This window comes from Schistocerca serialis, chromosome 11, assembly GCF_023864345.2.
Source record: "Schistocerca serialis cubense isolate TAMUIC-IGC-003099 chromosome 11, iqSchSeri2.2, whole genome shotgun sequence".
Classification (NCBI taxonomy): Eukaryota; Metazoa; Arthropoda; class Insecta; order Orthoptera; family Acrididae; genus Schistocerca; species Schistocerca serialis.
In genome coordinates this window covers 153,896,176-153,911,162 of record NC_064648.1, presented here as the reverse complement: position 1 = coordinate 153,911,162, position 14,987 = coordinate 153,896,176, and the positions used below count along the sequence as shown (strand labels likewise).

The 14,987-nt window shown below is 37.7% G+C and overlaps 1 protein-coding gene across 2 annotated transcripts in view; it reads right to left on the bottom strand.

Moving 5' to 3' along the window:
* The window catches only part of LOC126427015 (uncharacterized), a 77,109-nt gene that overhangs the window by 44,948 nt on the left and 17,174 nt on the right, over nucleotides 1-14,987 (bottom strand). The window lies entirely within an intron of this gene.

Genomic DNA, 14,987 nt, shown 5'->3' with positions numbered 1-14,987 from the left:
TCCCTGTGTCAAAAAAAAGTTAAATGATTATAATTTGGCAAAAGCACAGGTGAAACAGAGAACCTACAAGTTGGTGACTGTTTAGTGAAAGAATGTCCCCGAGACTTACAGGTTTAAATTCTAGATTTCCCTAACCCAATGTTTATTGCATGTAAGATCTTTTTCTTTCTCTCTCTCTTTTAGTTGCTGCATCACTTATTAGTGATTACTTAGAGTTCAGTTAGGATTTACAGTTTTATCAGCACCTCTGTAAGGCAGGGTTTCCTAAGGGAAGTGAATAAGTGCTTCACAAAAAACTATTAGTAACATGGTGTTTTTTTCCAAGTTTTTCTAAGTTTTTAAAATTTTTATGATTTCTGTGTCATCAGTTACAATCTAAAATAGAAGTATCATGAATAAAACAAATTCTCTCTTTTCTTTTTTTTTTAATTATTAGTTTCAGGAACCCTCAAAATAAACAAGGTGTTCCATCAAAGTATCGGGATTCTCATAGTGTCAAAGGAAAAGTTTGAGAACCTGCACCCTAACGTATAAGACATTCCTTTGTTCAGTACTCAGTCACCACATTACGTCACTGTGGGACAACCTCGAGCACGTACGAGAAATACTCACAGGAGCATTCTTTCAACTGTTGTCAATGGACTGTAGTACCAACAGGTTTCGATAGCAGCAATGTATCAGTTTCAAAGCAGACACTGTTCGTACCACGGTCATTGTCAACACTAAGTATGGTCATTGGCATAATAGTACCTTGCACTGAAATCAGTAAAAGAGAACTGAAGCCAGAATATTGTGATGTGTAGCCCCGGGTTGGCCTCCCTAACAAATGATACTCGCAAACAATACAATGGTATAATGAATTATTATGTAGAAGACTACAATTACTGTGCAAACTTATCATTTACTTGTCATGTACATTGTATGCTTTGAGCTAAGTCACCCTCAAGCAGTTTTCTACAATCTCCCTTCACCTTTGCAGGTGTACTTCGCTCTGAGAATATTATGATGGGTAATAATTGAACACACTGAACATCGTTTTAGACTGATCTGAAGACCGTTCGTCATTGAGCTGGAACTGCTAATGAACAAAGAAAATTTGCAATTTTGATGTAAGGTTTTCATCCACACATTAAAAATGCTATCAGCCTCACAACAAAATTGAGAACATTGCAAGAGCATAGGATTCAAAATTGGGATTAAGAATAAATTTACAGGACAATCTTTGTAAGTCTTCGAAACTCAATACTTTTGGCATTTATTCCTAGGCTGATGCACTACCCCATCATAGGAGACCTGTACACGGAGCATACCCACAGTGCCTGCAGAGCTCACGAAGCTACTGCACTCAACACTATCTGGAAGGCACACTTCATTCCTCGACATGACTTCTCACACAACAAGTAAATGACAAGTTTGTGCAGTAATTGTACTCTTCTATATAGTAATTCATTATACCCTCGTATTGTTTGCAAGTATCATTAGTCAGAGGCCAACACAGGGTTACACATCAAAATTTTTCAAGCTTCGGTTCTTTCTTACTGATATCAATGCAAGGTACGATTATGCGAACTACCTTGCTTAGAGTTGACAATGACCATAGTGCGAAAATTGTAGTTCAACACCACCGAAGAGACTCTCAGAATACTGTTAATTACTAAAATTACAATACTTTTGCAGCAACAGAGTCTATCCGCATTGCCACCTTGACAATATGTACATGTAGAATTGCGTGGATGGTTTCTTCAGTGACACTTCTTATAATTCAGATTTTTTAAATTAGTTTCACACACTACCCCCATCTTACACACACACACATTTCCTTCTAGAACTCACAGAGCTACGAGGGAAAGTCAAGTTCTAATTATCACCTAGTTAAAATTATTTTTTTGAGATGATGATAATTAAAACTTTATGAATACAACTCATAAGCCAGATAGTACTTGCATCCTATGTAGGTTTGAAATTCAAGTTACATGATGCATTCATTCTCTGAGAATTTAATCTAGAACCAAGTCTTTTTTACTGACCCTGAGATGATTTTCGACCAAATGAGCCTCTACAGCCAGTAGGAGGTTACGTCCAAATGTGGACACCTGTATCATCAAATAGAGAAAGAGGGAAGTCTTTATATTAAAAAAAGCTCATATGCACTGTAATAAACACAAGTAGGAATCAGTTAGAAGAAATGGTTATTAACCGATCCGTAAAACAATGGTGTGGATTATCACTTAGTCTTTAATATTTACATCAATTTCGTTCTTCACAAATCGAAATGTAAAGTAAACCAAGGAATTTAAGGTAGTGAATGACGAGTAACTGAACATGCTTTTGTTTGAGGATGATATTTTTCAAAAAGAATGAAGGCGACTTCCAAAGATCAGTCTGCACAAGAAGAGAAACAATTGGAAATGACGATATTAGAACAGAATAAATATTTTCAACATGAATGAAAAAGTTCAACAGTATCATGAGAATTGTAGACACCATTTCACGAGAATGTCAGGTCATTCAATGGGGAAAAAAGACACACTGGAAGACCTCTCGCAAAAGATGGGCACGATTTTGTTCGAGAGTTCAGAACAGGCAACAGCCTAATAAGATGATGATTCTCTGAGGAACTGTCAAACAAGATGGACTTAGTTATGTGTTCCATTGATCAATCACACAGTAACAATTATGATGTGGAGCGTGTCAAGTGTGTAAGAAATGAACACATTAATCATGGTCTTTTTTGTGCTTAAAAGCTTTATCGCCCACTCCATTCCCTTAAATGGCATAAAATGCATATATTATACCTAAAGATTTATCTATTCCTATTCACTAACTGATCTATTTTAGTACAGAAGGAGTTGTCAAGAAAATATGATTTCAATTTATTTTTGAAACTATTACTGCTGTCAGACATTTTATTTCATCTGTTAATTTATAGAAAAGTTTTACAGCAGTATATTTTACACCTTCTGTGCCAACAATAGGTTAAGCATAGTGTAAGTCAGTCTGTCTTCTGGTACTATAATCATGAATGCCACTGTTGTTTTTAAACTGGTCTATGTTCTTGAGAACAAATTTCACTACAGAATAAATGTACCCGTTGTAGTTAACAGGGGTATGACTTATCGCTGTTTTTATTCAATTAATTGTCTTAAATGTCTTTAAATTTCTAACCCTTTGTCGTGTTATTTTAACCATTGTGTTAAATACATTTTCGGCCATATTACTGCATTTACTATTTTGCACATTTATTTATAATCCCAAGTTTCATTTAAATCTGCAACTGCATTATTTTGTCCACAATGCCAACAGGAATTTATGCTTCAAATGCTTGTATGATTAATGTATAAAAAATGTACACTTTGTACATAACAAAAAATACTTTTTGATATCATTGCACAGTCAATATAAACGGATTATTTTGTCTTGTTTTTTAACCAATAGATAAGCATTTTCAAATGCTTGAATATTGCGATAGGTAAAAAAGTAATTAAAATCACATGCACGAAGTTCTAAATGAAAACAATGCTTGGGAGAAAAAATAAGAGCAAATAAAGAGAATACAGTAAAACTTGCTCAAATTGGCACGTGTATAATTTGGAAATCTGGCCAAACCGTACAAGTATTTCAGTCCCAACACATTCAGTGCACTTTTAAATGCCGATATTTTGTATAAAGCAGAATGTGCCAAACATAGAAATGGAAAGCAAATCTTAGAACGTACTTAATAATTCATTGTATACTGCAAAAAAGAGCCTATACAGTACTACTGTATTACTGTTTGTTATTCATGACTCTTCAAGGATGTTACTTTTAACACCTCTGTTAAAAGTGGCACAAAACAAAGAAAATAGGTCCAGCGCAGCGCGACGCTGCTGGTGTGGACCTAAAACCGTGCCACTCTATGCAACAACGACCATACATCAAAGGAAACATTTCGTTCATCAACACACTGTAAGCTTTCAAGTTTTCCTCATTACTGACGCATTCTGCTGCATATGGAATCATTGTTGCGCATCTACCAACACATGCAATGTGCGCAGTGAAAGAGATGGGTATTTTTCCGTTAAACATTGGTTTTACCCAGCAAGGTCATTATTTTCTGCAAGTTTCAGTTTACTAGTAGCACTAAGAGATACAGTAACATGATGTCAAACAAACGGTATATGTTGTTAACACTTAACGAAAAGTTTAATGTAATCGAGGCGAGAGAGAGAGGCACACTCTCTGTGCGTTTCAAATGTGGCAAGTCACAAATTTATGAGATTAAGAAACAAGGATAAGATTCAGGGCGAATGGATGAAAGGAAACGGGCTGATGAAAAGAAAGGCGAAGAAGACCGGAAATGAAGAAATGAACGAAATAGTGCGGGAACGGTTCATATGTGCGCGGACAAAAAACTTACCTTTATCTAGATCCACATTGCAGAGTGAGGCCCTGAAAGTCGCTAAAGAGCTTAGAATTATCGAGTTTAGGGTATCCACAGGATGGCTGGACAGTTTAAAAGCTAGGCACAAAGTCGTGTGGAATGAAGTGTTTGGAGAAGCTAAGGATGTGCACGAAAGTGTAGCAACAGAATGGTAAACAATACAGTCCAACTTAACTGTGAATTCTGACCTGAAAAACATGTTCAATGCCGATGAAACGGGACAACTTTATTGTGCGCTGCCTTCAAAATCGCTAGCAATTCAAGGTGAAAAATGCACCGGCAGAAAACTGTCCAAGAAAAAGATTCAATGTACCGCTGTGTGGAAACATGTTAGATGAAATGGAGAAGCCACTGGTGATTGGAAAGGTGGCAAAACCACATGGTTTCAAAAACAGAGATGTCAGTAAGCTTCCAGTCACATGACGAAGCAATAAAAAGGCGTGGACGGTGAGCGGTCTTATGGAAGAAAGGCTGGTTTCTTTCAATGCCAAAATAACGAGAGGATTTCACCAAGTTCACCTTTTCCTAGACAATGCAACCTGCCACCTGAAAGTAATATTATCAAATGTGAAATTGTCTTGCTTCCCTCCAGATTCAGCCAGCCTCACACAACCCGTGGACCGAAGGGGTTATTTACACATTCGAGAGCCATTATAGATGATGACTGATGCTGCCTCTTAGTGTTGAAGAAGCCAAAAGAGTGTTTTCTCTTGCACAGTCAGTTTCTGTCCTGGACACAGTAAATTGGATTGGCTTGGCAATAAAGGAAATAAAACCAGAAACTATCACCAAATGCATCAACAAAGTGGGGTTTGGGGGGGTCAAGAACAAGACACTTCTGTGGCCATCAAAGTTCAAGAAAATGCATCAGCAATTGCTGAATTAATGAAAATGTGAAACATTTCATGTAGTGCAGATGATTGCATTTGAAGTGAAGACTTTCTTTCAAAGTGAATTGTTTTCCAACAACCGACTCAATCAACTGTTTACATTCGGTTGTTCTCATCACTCGCTACAGCCTCAACCTCAGTTCTTTACCGCTGAAAAATGCAGAGTACCATGGGAAAGTTGAGAATCTCTCTTAATATGAATTCATGATCTAACAAGAAAACTGTGTATACTAAAGTAGTGATCATGATTCCAAACAATTTTGTTTTCACTTTTCTTAAATGTGATTTAGTGAAAGGAAAATGATACCTTACTATATTTTGTGGTTCACAAAGAGTGTTTAATGGAACTGGATGTAGTTTCAAATTCATGAAAAGTTGTTGAAATCGCATTGGACATGACATTTCATTGGAGCCTAAGGATATGTCAAACATTTTAATAATTACTCACTTTAAAAGCAATTAATGTTCACCATGAAAATATGTGCTAGATTGAAATAAAAAAAAATGCAGTATGCGGTACTTAAATGAGAACTGAAAAATCTTAAGTTAATGTAAGTAAACATGGAAACTTAAAAGGAGAGACCTCCATGGGACGGACCGACTTTTAGAAACTGTCTATAAGCTCATGTAGGTTAGGCAGGGTCCCAGGTATTTCATTCTGCAGCCATTCACTCTGGTGGGCACTCACTTGCGAGTAACTGACGAAAAAAGAATGTATTATTTTGTGTAATGTTCTAGAACCTTCAAATAGTCAGCTCTACTTCAGATACATTATGGTGTAGTGGTTAGCATACAAGCCTGATGTGCAGAAGATTGTGGATCCAAATCTCACAAGGTGTGAAATCTTTGTATTTTTAAATAGTTATCGAAATGACTACCATTATTTTTATTCAATTAATTTGTTTAAATGTATTTTTTTAATTTCTTATTGTTTGTCACATCAGTGTAATCATCGTACAGTAAAACTTGCTCAAAACAGAATCGCCTGGGACTAAAATAATTTTCCAAATTGGACAAGTTTTCGGATTACACAAATCTGACTGGGCTACGTAAAATTTGTCAGGTATGATGCACAAAAGTGCAATTAAAATTTTTAATTATGCATATATTGTATTTACGTACCTTCACTCCAGCACAGTAGATGTTCATTTACCGTGTATTGGACTCTAGACCACTGGACTGTTACACTAATTGATAAATAACAGGGCATTTCTTTATTTTTGCTCAAACTTTAAATTTGTTTATTATTTTATGTACATACATATTATTCCCATGTTTATTTGCTTTACATTTCACTTTTTTTGCCACATATCAAGGAGGGAAACTTGTTTTAATTTCCTGTTTCCAACAAGTTGGGAGAATTTGTGTGTGCTGTAAATTGCATATATCGTTTATGCACGCAATGGCTACTTCAAGCTTATTAATTTTTCTAGGAACATCATTTTGCTCTTCTTCTTCTTCTTCTTCTTCTTCTTCTTCTTCTTCTTCTTCTTCCTTTGCTTCTTCTTCTTCTTCGTCATCCTCTGTGTTGCAAATTTCTTTTAAATCTGTTGTTGAAGTCAACTGACTTGACATATCGGTTGAATTATTCATTCATTCTTTTGAGTGAAACCAGTCAATGAAAGCAACCGAACGGAAACAATCGAATCAGTCGGTTGTAGGTTTTACACATTGATGCGATTTTTCTTCATTCATTTCTTTCATATGAAACCAGTCTGAGGGAGCAAGCGAAATGAGTTATTCATTTTTTCGTTTTGAGGTGAAAGCAGTCTTTAGTTTTTCTGTTGGTCAGAGCTTGCATTTTTTGTTTCATTCAATTGAAAGCTTGTTTGGCACTTCAGCTGAGCGAGTTATCTATCTATTCTTCTGAGTGAAACCAGTCTATTGGTACTTTTATCAGGTGAAGCAAAGCACTGATATGTAATACAAACCGGGATACACACATCCACAGGTGCCTGCGAAGACAAGCAATAGACACATGCATTTCATTATGTATCGAAAGCTTAACTATTCTTTCCACCATTTAAAACTGATAAATAGATAGTTGTGCATTAAACTGTTATATGTGCGATTAACACCTAACTATTAAAAGTTTTGTTGGGAGTACAAAACTGAGCAAGCAAAGGAGTTCTCTTAGGGGTATACGAAGGAGAAAGGAACACTGACATTTGTGTGACTGCATGTTATGTTTTACTCAAAAGAGATGATATCCATAAATAAAATGAAAATTTGAGAGTGCCTGCATTGCACAAGCTCCGTGTCAGTGTAAGGGAACGATCAATTGGTACGTAATCAGCATGGTTTCAGAAAACATCATTCTTGTGCAACACAGCTAGCTCTTTATTCACACGAAGTAATGGCCGCTATCGACAGGGGATCTCAAGTTGATTCCGTATTTCTAGATTTCTGGAAAGCTTTTGACACCGTTCCTCACAAGCGACTTCTGACCAAGCTGTGGGGTATAGTCTCAGTAGTGCGACTGGATTCGTGATTTCCTGTCAGGAAGGTCGCAGTTCGTAGTAATAGACGGCCAATCGTCGAGTAAAACTGAAGTGATATCAGGTGTTCCCCAGGGAAGCGTCCTGGGACCTCTGCTGTTCCTGATCTATATAAATGACCTGGATGACAATCTGAGCAGTTCTCTTAGGTTGTTCGCAGATGATGCTGTAATTTACCGTCTAGTAAGGTCATCCGAAGACCAGTATCAGTTGCAAAGCGATTTAGAAAAGATTGCTGTATGGTGTGGCAGGTGGCGGTTGACGCTAAATAACGAAAAGTGTGAGGTGATCCACACGAGTTCCAAAAGAAATCCGTTGGAATTCGATTACTCGATAAATAGTACAATTCTCAAAGCTGTCAATTCAACTAAGTACCTGGGTGTTAAAAAATTATTGTGGGGAAGGCGAGCCAAAGGTTGCGTTTCATTGGCAGGACACTTACAAGATGCAACAAATCCACTAAAGAGACGGCTTACACTACACTCGTTCGTCCTCTGTTTGAATATTGCTGCGCGGTGTGGGATCCTTACCAGGTGGGGTTGACGGAGGACATCGAAAGGGTGCAAAAAAGGCAGCTCGTTTTGTATTATCACGCAATAGGGGAGAGAGTGTGGCAGATATGATACACGAGCTGGGATGGAAGTCATTAAAGCAAAGACGTTTTTCGTCGCGGCGAGATCTATTTGCGAAATTTCAGTCACCAACTTTCTCTTCCGAATGCGAAAATATTTTGTTGAGCCCAACCTACATAGGTAAGAATGATCATCAAAATAAAATAAGAGAAATCAGAGCTCGAACAGAAAGGTTTAGGTGTTCGTTTTTCCCGCACGCTGTTAGGGAGTGGAATGGTAGAGAGATAGTATGATTGTGGTTCGATTAACCCTCTGCCAAGCACTTAAATGTGAATTGCAGAGTAATCATGTAGATGTAGATGGCTACAGAGACTAATTTCAATCGGTTGTTTCATTCAACTTAAAAACAATCAACCAATTAATCTATTGCTAGAAACAGTCTGTTGTCCAATCACTAGCTGCAACTAGAATTGTCTACAGAATACTGAACAGTATCACTGCTGCTACCACTCATTTTTATTTGTCTGCAATGTCCCTCACCTGATCAGTGGCATTTTGGCAATTTTGGATTAGTGACAATTTTGAAATGATGAATACAACACTGCATTACTTAACTTGACCACTGTCAAGTATTAACATTACATTAAACTTGTCCAATTAATTTGTATAGTATATTCATCACGTGTGAACACACACACATTCTGCTATGAATACTTTACAGTAGCTGCAATTTTTAAATTCAGTTTTTCCATGCAGTTTAGATAAAACACAAAATGGAAAATAAAGTACATTTAGGTATTCTCCGCACAATGAAGTTACCACATAAATGTTACTCTGACACAGAGGTGTTCCCATGTTGACAACTAAACAGGTACTGCCTGGATCATTATCCAGAACTCCCACATACAGAAAAAGCATATGAATAAGCAAGCAAAATTAGTGGTTACAAGATTTACAATAAAAGAAGAAATCTGGTTAACTATGGAATGGATAATGGTAAAATTGACGAAAGTGCAGGTTCTACATTGTGAATACAATGTCTACCCCCATGGGGATTCTCAGTTCCTGCCTACATTGGCTAATATGTGTAGTTTTCCAGATTGAATAATTAGGGCTACAAAACTATATCACTGAATTTTGGAAATATGCACTAGTTAAAAATGGAATATTCTTAAGACGAAAATAATTATTAGGAAAAACTTTTGAAAGAGGTTTTCGAGAAACGAAATATTTCTTGGAAATAGGAACCACAGGACTTAAAGTTCAGAATTATTGTTACATTTGGATTTATTTATTAGTTCACTCCAAATTCTCTCTGTGTGTGTTTGTGATACTTCTTAAATTATGGAAGTTTCTTTACATAAACTATTCCCATGTAATTTAAGCACATTATTATTAGTCATTGGGAAACTATGTCTTTAACAATTAATTCTGATGAAATTAGACCTGCACATGAAATGAACAATTTGGGTGGTTTCCTCAAATGTGTTCTTGATAAATCATGAGCACTTAATGAAAAAATATATATAAGTACTGTCAGTAATGGCATACAAACAAACGAATGGTTTCAATTTTCTCCATTACAAGTAACTCGTGTCTCCTCCACACTATTTACTGGCAATTAAGGCTGACCTATACACGCAAACTCAAGACGGAGAAAATTCGGTTTCAGTGCTACAAATGAACTGCAACATATCGCTTTTTCTATGCAAGGTGATGTGGTACCAACTGATTAACAGTCTTTGTTTGAACTCATTTACAATTTATGGATGACCCAGGCAGATTCCAAATGAAAAAAGAACGATAGCAAGAAAAATAAGAGCAAATAAAAATCTGAACACTATGATGAAAATGATGCCATGAAAGATTAGAAATAAAACAATTACATTGAAACCAATTAATTGAAAGTAATGATAACGAAAGTCATTTTGATAAAACTTCAAAAATAAAAAATAACCTTCTGGAAAAAATAGCAAACAGAACTGGTCTCCAAATTTCAGATGAAAAAACAAAATTGATGACAGATATAAAAAATTGGCAAAATTTCACAGAAACACAAATAGGTAAAATGGAGTAAGTAAATAAATTTAAATATCTTGGAGAAACTATACAATGGAATGGACTGGACTAGAAAAATCTGCAATAGATGTAAAAATTAACAAAATGGAAAGAGCATATGGTTTGACCAAAAATATATACAAGAAACGTATATTTAGAAAAACAAAACTACAACACTACACCACAGTGGTACGACCAGAATGTTTATATGGATCTGAATGTCTAAGAATCAACTATAAGATGGACAAACTAGAGGTGCTGGAAAGAAGGATTATTAGAAAAATAATGGGTGCAGTAAAAACTGCAGATGGTTGGAAAATAAGAAATAATGAAGAGATCTACAAAAATATAGAGAAAATATCTGAAGTAACAGCCAAACGAAGATTAACCTTTCTTGGACACCTCTATCGAATGGATGGAAACAGACTAACAAAACAAATATTCCTATATTTCTGGAAGAAGAAATCAACAATAGCATGGATTACAGAAGTAAGGGAAGATTGAGAAAGAAACAGCAAAGAATCAGAAATAGCAGAAAGAAATCTTTTTAAAAATAAAATACTAAATTTGGAAGGCTTTCAAAGCAGAAGAAATTTAAAAAAAAAAAAAAAAAAAACAGGAACAATGTGGACAGAAGAAAAGGAAGAGACTTCATGGGGAAAAAATGAGGGAATACTGGAAAAATAGGAAACAACAACAAAGGAAGAAGAGGAACTGAAGTTGTTAATATAATTCTAGTTGGTCAATACAATTTTAAGAAAAAAATTTATCACCTGACAAGATTGAAACCCATGACCTCCTACAGCTTAAACTATGATTTTACCACCATGCTACAGTAAACTGTCAAACTATGGTCTTCTTGTCTGAAGTACCAGTTGCAATGATCATTTGCTGCCTTCAAAAAGTTCGGTTTCATTACATGTCATATGAAGTTTAGCTGCTGCAAGCCGATCTCTGTGATGATAATTGAATACATGAAGCCAAATCTCACCTTGTGCAATTCAATCCAGTAGCCTTTGGCTAGTGGTGTGTACGAAATGTGCGTTATTTCATTAACATAATTTTGTATGTGTTGTTTTGGGCATGTTAATCACGTGTGATGAAATGTGAAATAAAAAGGCTAGACCCAGGATTTGGGATCCAAACACAACTAGAAAAAAAGCCAGATAAGGAATTGGAAGTGACCTGACCAGTTGTTGGGACAGTTTGGCAACGACAAACAGTTTGAGCATGACGTTAAGTGCTCTGATTGGAGGGAGATCCTTCCAACACAAAGTGTCAACTATCAAGTAATTTTAATATAATATACTGGGCCCACAGCTTGCATGAGATCAAAGACCATTTTATTTTTTGTACAGCTTTCTGCTGCAAGCTCATTTTGGTATTTTGCCATTATGAAGCACAAGTCTTAGTTGGTGCGATAAGGTCCATATTGCAGCTTTGAGTCTAAATATTCTCTCTCTCTCTCTCTCTCTCTCTCTCTCTCTCTCTCTCTCTCTCTCTCTCTCACACACACACACACACACACACACACACACACACACACACAAAAATATGGACCACATCATACCAGCTACGATGTATGCTTAATAATAGCAAAATGTCGAAATGACCTTGTGGTGTAGCTTTTAATAACTATGACTAAATAAATCATTAGTACAGTAGAAATGTGTCCAAAATTAAAATACATTATTGATAGCAAATACTAAATGAGCAATAGGTGAGCAAGTAGTAGTAGTAACTCTGTCCCTCTGCTGTCTGGTCCGCACATTTAAGGCTCGGATGCGGAAACTTCTTACTTCTTCTGCTGCTGACGATGCGCTTCTCCAGTTTCTGGCGTCTTATCGTTTCACCCCCATGGGCGACCACAGCCCGGCTGAGCTCTTACATGGCCGACATCCCCGCACGCTACTTCATCTTCTGCCGCCTTCCACCTCACGGCCGCGGGTACCTTCACTCGGCCGGTTCACCGCCGACGACCTCGTCTGGGTACGGGGATATGGCAGGTGGCCAAAATGGAGCCCGGGCCGCATCTAAGACACCGTGGCAGACACCTGTATGAAATCCAGACGGACACGGGTGTTGCAGTGCGTCATTCGGACCAGCTTCGGCCTCGTGTGCCAGCAACGCCTGTTCCGAATGCCGCTACACCACTTTTGGCCCTACCTGACGTTCGGGATCTTGGCATCTCTCAATACTCACAACACAGCCCTCTCACAGTCATCGCGATGCCAGCGCAAGAATGGACGCCACCAGGAGACGTGCCCATGCAGGAACCGGATGACCATCCTCTGTCACAACAAATCTACTCGCCTCCCCCTCCTCCGACGGATGCCGACACATCGCCCACGTCTCCTGTCATATCAACTGGACTTGCCGCAATGGGCAGATTGGTGCATGGGGCCCCAGCAGATTCGACCCCTACGTCTGCTGTCATCTCGACCCGTTATCATCGGGGACACTTCCGCCCGTACGGGAAGCCTCCTCCTCGAGACTTTTCGGCGAGTCAAACAACGCCTATGGATATTAGCCACCTCCAGGACACCTCCATCAAGACCAGTGCAACAATTTCAAAGGGGGGAAAAGCGTTGTGACTCGCCGATTATTCAAAGTGCCGCCGCGCAATTACGCGCGTCGTCTACGTGCGGCACTGTCTGCCAGCCATGCAGCAGCTGCGCCACCTAAGCGGCCAGCCGAGCAGCGGCCGCTAGACTGGGACTCAGTGCTTATTCGAATGCTAATGTGTACACATGTCTTGCTTGTCAACTTACTCTGTGACTTACATGTGTTGTGTTGTTCTGAAATATATGTGTTAAACTTGACGTTGTAACAAATATGCCACAAGTGAAGGGACAGAGTAGACCAGCGGCTTAAACCAACTAAAATATTTTATGTATATTTCATAAAAGTTTGGCTCTATAGCTATGCTTTAGTTTCATATCATCATAGCGGTAATGTCATGATGCATTACAAATGAAATTCTGCCACTCTACATATTCACAGAGCTCAACCCATTACTAAATGCTATCCCACGTATGTCTTTAAAAAAAATCATTTCTAGCATATGTTGCAGTGAATATCATGAATTCAGATGATAACCAGATTGCCCTACAGTTGAGTTTTGTATGCAGGGTAAACACACAGAAAACTTCCAATGTTGTTTAGGGATATTTTCCGAGTATGTTGGTGGTCAAAACTGACAAATTCCTTACAGAAGTAAGGAAAAACTAGTAGAAGCCAATTTCGGATAAGATCAGTTTGGATTACAGAGAAATGCAGGAACACAGGAGGCAATAGCGACCCTATGACTGACCTTAGAAGAGAGGTTAAGGGAAACCTACGTTTATAGCATTTGTAGACTTGGAGAAAGATTTTGACAATGTTGACTAGTACATGTTTTTAAGTTCTAAAGGTAACAGAAATAAAATACAAGGAGCAAAAGGCTGTAGACAACTTGCACATAAACCAGACAACAGTTAGCTGAGGAGTATGAAAGGAAAGCAATGGTTGAGAAGGAAGTGATACAGGGGTTGTAGCCTGTCCCTGATGTTATTCAATCTGTACATTGAGCAAGCAATAAGGAAAACAACGAAAAATTTGAATTAAAGTTCAGGGAGAAGAAATGAAAACTTTGAAGTTTCCCTATGACATTTTAATTCTGTCAAAGACAGCAAAGGACCTGGAAGAGCAGTTGAACAGAGCTGATAGTGTATTGAAAGGAACATATGAGTATCAACATAAACAAAACAAGGACAATGGAATGCAGTTTAAGTAAATCAGGTGATGCTGAGAGAATTTGATTAGGAAACAAGACACTAAATAGCAGATGAGGTTTGCTATTTGGGCAGCAAAATAGATGTGATGGCCAAAGTTTAGAGAATATAAAATGTAGACTGGCAATGGCAAGAAAAGTGATTCTGAAGGAGAAAAATTTGCTAACACTGACTATAGATTTAAGTGTTAGGAAGTCTTCTCTGAAAGTATTTGTATGGAAGTGAATATGGACGATAAACAGCTGAGAGAAGAAGCTTTTAAATGTGGTGCTACTGGAGCATACTGAATATCAGATCGGTAGAACACTTAACTAATGAACAGGTACAGAGGAGAACTGGGAAGAAATGAAATTTGTGACAACCCGACTAGAAGAAGGAATCGGTTGATAAGATACATTCTGAGACATCACAGGCTCACCATAGTACTGGAGGAAAGCATGAGGGGGGGGATTAAAAATCATTGAGGAAGTGCAAAAGATCAATCCAGGAAGCAGATTCAGATGGATGTAGGTTGCAGCAGTTATTGGGAGATGAGGTTTGCACAGGATAGAGCAGCACAGACAGCTGCATCAACTCAGTCTTTGGACTGAAGAGCACTACAACAAAATAGTATACGCAACCCGTGGTCTTCAACGGCTCATTATGTAATTTCATATCGTTTGATTTCTTACCCCATTTATCTTTGTTTCTGTAATGAACTTAAAACACCTGCAACGACAATTCAAATGCTGAGAGTATGCATTGTATGTTTTGCTTGGAGACAAACATGTTCCATT